Raw genomic sequence first — 4,570 nt, forward strand, 5'->3', positions numbered from 1 at the left:
AACAAGACACCAAACCACAGATCCGAGCAGCACAGAGAACATTAATTAGGGTAAAAATGAAAACAAAACAAATCTGCCTCATGATATCACTTCCAACTGCTTAAAAAAAAAAAAAAAAAAAAAAAAGGAGAGAGAGAGAGAGAAAATCTTGAAGGCAGCCAGAGATAAAAGAGACATTACATACAGAAGAACAAAAACAAGAATTACAGCAGACTTCTTGTGTAAAAACAAACAAAACAAACAAACAAACAAACAAAAAAAACTCATGAAAACCATAAGACAGTGATTTTTTTAAGTACTGAAAGGGAAAAACAACCACCACTACCTGTTAAGTCAAAATTCTATACCCACCAAAGATATCTTTCTAAAAATAGTGGAGAAAAACTTTCTCAGAAATAAATACTGAAGAAATTCATTGCCAAGAGACTTAACTTGCAAGAAATGTTAAAGAAGGTATTTTAGGCAGTAAGAATTTGAATAAGACGAAAACTTGGCTCTACAAAAAGAAATGAAGAGCCCTAAAATTGTAATACAAGTAAAATAAAATCAGCCTTTTCCCTTTTTTAAAGAATTGCACTAAAAGATCACTTTCAAAAGCATAAATAGCAATGTACTGTGTATTTCCAGCATATGTAAAAGCAAAATAAATAACATCAATAGCACGAAGAAGAATTGGGAATATACCGTGTAAGGCACTTATGCAGGCTGTGGGTTCAGCTCCAGACCACTGCCAATAAAGCCAGTCAAATGAATTTTTTGGTTTTCCAGTATACCATACAGTAGCATATTAAGTGTGCAACAGCATTATGTCTAAAAAAGTTATGTACATATCTTAATTTAAAAATACTTCATTTTTGGGATGCCTGGGTGGCTCCGTCTTTAAGAATCTGCCTCCAGCTCAGGTCATGATCCCAGGATTCTGGGATCAAGCCCCCACATCGGGCTCCCTGCTCAGCGGGAAGCTTGGTTCTCCCTCTCCCACTCCTTGTGTTCCCTCTCTCGATGTCTCTCTCTGTCAAATAAATAAAATTCTTTTAAAAAAACCTTCATTTTTAAATTACTATAAATATTATAAAATACTACATCTATTAAAAAATGCTAACCATCATCAGAGCTTTCAGCAAGCTGTAATCCTTTTGCTGGTGGAGGGTCTTACCTCGATGTTGACAGCTGCTGACTGATCACAGGGGGGCTGCTGAAGGTTGGGGTGTCTGTGGCAGTTTCTTAAACAAGAGAATAAATTTGCTGCACTGATCGACTCTTCCTTTCCCAAATGATTTCTCTGTAGCATGTGATGTTGCCTGATAGCACTTTACCCACAGTAGAACTTCTCTCAGAATTGGGGTCCGTTCTCTCAAACCCTGCCACCTTATCAACTACGGTTATGCAATATTCTAAATCCTTGTCGTATTTCAACCATCTTCACAGCATCGCCACCAGCAGACTCCATCTCAAGAAACCACCTTCTTTGCTCCTCCACAGAAGCACCTCCTCATTCGTTCAAGTGTTATCCGGAGACGGCAGCGGCTCGCTCACCTCTCCAGGCTCCACTTCTAGTTCTCTGGCTGTTTCCGCCACATCTGCAGTGACTTCCTCCACTGAGTCTTGAACCCCTCAACGTCCTCCATGAGGGCTGGAACCCACTTCTTCCAAACTCCTGTTAGTCTTGATATTGAACCATGGGAACATTTTCTTAATGGCGTCTGCAATGGTGAATCCTTCCCAAAAGATTCTCGACTTACCCAGATCGAGCAGAGGAATCACCTCTACGGCATCTACAGCCTTGTGAAGTGTGTCCCTTAAATAATAAGACTTCAAGTCAAAACTACTCCTTGCTCCGTGGGCTGCAGAATGGACGCTGTGTCAGCAGGCATGAAAACAGCACTGATCTCGCCATACGTCATCAGAGCTCTTGGGTGACCAGGTACAAAGTCAACCAGCAGTAATCTTTCGAAAGGAATCTTTTTCTTCTGAGCAGCAGGTCTCAACAGCGGGCTGCAGATCTTTGGTAAACTGTGTTGTAAACAGAAATGCTGTCGTCCAGGCCGTGCTGTCCGTTTGTAGAGCACGGGCAGAGGAGAGGGAGCATAATTCTTAAGGCCTAAGAATTTTCAGGGTAGTAAATGAGCACCGGCTTCAACTTCAAGTCACCAGCTGCATTAGCCCCTAACAGGGGAGTCAGCCTGTCCCTGGAGCCTCTGAAGCCAGGCGCTGACGTCTCCTGTCTAGCTAGGACAGTCCTAGTTGGCATCTTCTCCCCAGATCCGGCTGCTGCGTCTGCACGGAGCCTCTGCTGTTTGGGAGCCGCCTTCACGAGCGATCCCAGCTGGATCTTCTGCAGAACCAGCTACAGCTTCTCCAGCAGCACGTGCTGCCGCACCCGGCACTTCTGCGTCTCCTTAAACCTTACGGACCCACCTCTGCTAGCTGCAGGCTTTTCTTCCGCAGCTTCTCACCTCCCTCAGCCTTCGTGGACTGAAGAGAGTCGGGGCCTTGCTCTGGATTAGGCTTTGGCTTTAAGGGAATACTGGGGCTGGTTTGATCTCCTATCCAGACCACCAACATTTTCTCCCTATCAGCAATCAGGCCGTTTTGCTTTCTGATCATTCATGCGTTCACTGGAGTACGAGTAGCGCTCTTAACTTTCTTCGAGAACTTTTCCTTGGCGTTTGCGACGTGGCCTTTTGGCACAAGAGGCCTACATTTTGGCCCATCTCGGCTTTAGACATGCCTTCCTCACTAAGCTTAATCATTTCTAGCTTTTGATTTCAAGTGAGATATGTGTGACTCTTCCTTTCACTTGAGCACTTAGAGGCCATTACAATCGGCCTAATTTCCATATTGCTGCATCTCAGAGGACAGGGAGGCTGGAGGGGGAAGAGGGAGGTGGACTGATAGTCCACAGAGCAGTCAGAACATACACAACATTTATCAATCAAGTTCACCGTCTTAAAACAAAAGTTCACCGTCCTAATGGGCACAGTTTGTGGCACGCCAAAACAATTACAACAGTAACACGAAAGATCAATGATCACACATCGCCGTAACAAATATAATAATGAAAAAGTCTGAAATACTGAGAATCACCCAACTGTGACACAGAGACACAAATGGAGCAAATGCTGTTGGAAAAATTGCAACCATAAAAAACCTTGCTCAACGCAAGGTTGCCAAAAACCTTCAATTTGTAAAAAAAAAAAAAAAAAAAAAAAAGGCAGTATCTGTGAAGCACAATAAAACAAAGTATGCCTGTACTACACTGTGAAGGAGTACAGTATCATTTGAAGGTAAACTTTGGATGAATTTAAAATGTACCCTGTAAGAGGAGAGGAAGATGTGAGGCACTATGGCAAGAGAAAGTGACGAGTGCCCTTAGTTTTTATGCAGTGGGGAGCACACAGCCACTATCCCACTGGCGGCCCACAACCACTCTTCCCGCAGAGATGTCACCCGCTGGCCCGTGGGGCCTTCAGGCCACCTACCACTGGATTCTTGATAAAGTGAAGTTCTTGCAGGCAGAGAAATCGAGGCTGTTGTACAACCACCTGGCAGGTCCCAAACAGTCTTTTTCTGGGCTCCAATTATGAAATGCGGGATGGTGTGCGCTGGACTGGCTAACACGGCCAGACCTGGGGAGAAACTCAGCACAGCTCAATCTGCTATTCTGATGGCTAAAGGGTTTATGTGGCCAGGATGCTCACTCATAAGTGTTCCAAAAAGCTGGAGTCTATTTGCTATTCATTTCTTTGTGGGGGCAGCAGGAGGCTTTCAGTTCTTTTACGTTTGGAGATATAACCAAGAACTAAAAGCTAAACCAAACAAATAAGAGTTCCTGACCACCGGAACAATCTAGATGTGGACGTAACCACTGGGAGTAATCTGATTTATTATTTGGCTACTGACAAGGTGATATTCACTGTGCTACTGTTTGGAAGGCACCAAAAAAAAAAAAATCAAACTGTAAATTGGGGGCTAATACTTGATTCAACAGAAAAATAAAGCAAACTTTTAACAACCAACATATAAAATATACACTGTAAACCAAGGCTGGACCCAGCAGGGCTGGCGACATGGAGCCGCTGTACCAGCAAATGCACAAGCAGGTCCATAAGACCTAGTCTCACAAGGGAGGATTTGAGATGGCAAACAGTCTCTGCACTTAGTAGAAGACAAAATCCAAGCAAACATAGACCAGATATTTAGCCATCTAGAACGTCTGGAGATTTTGTCCAGCAAGGAGCCCTCTAACAAAAGACAGAATGCCAAACTTCATTTTGACCACTGAAAGTATCATGTCCAGAGGAGAGAGGAAGGACTGAGTCTTAACTGGGGTGGCGGACATTTGTCAATCCTCCTAGACCTGTGTGTTTAAAATGGGTGCATCCTACTGTGTGTAAATTATACCTCAATAAAGTTTATTTTTCCAAGTAAAGAATGAAAAGTTAAAGAAAAAACAAACTACTGAAGTAATTAAGAATGCCCGCTTCGGGCCAGAATGCCCAGCCTCGCTCACTGGTGCATTAACATGGACATTACTCATCCTTCCCTCCCTCAGCGCTCTCATCCCAGA

General features: G+C 43.6%; 1 pseudogene; it reads left to right on the top strand.

The window, feature by feature from the left end:
- The first annotated feature begins 3,443 nt into the window (after positions 1 to 3,443).
- Positions 3,444 to 3,826, top strand: LOC117804475 (annotated as a pseudogene).
- The last annotated feature ends 744 nt before the right edge of the window (positions 3,827 to 4,570 follow it).

Source organism: Ailuropoda melanoleuca, chromosome 11 (genome assembly GCF_002007445.2).
Source record: "Ailuropoda melanoleuca isolate Jingjing chromosome 11, ASM200744v2, whole genome shotgun sequence".
NCBI classification, from domain to species: domain Eukaryota; kingdom Metazoa; phylum Chordata; class Mammalia; order Carnivora; family Ursidae; genus Ailuropoda; species Ailuropoda melanoleuca.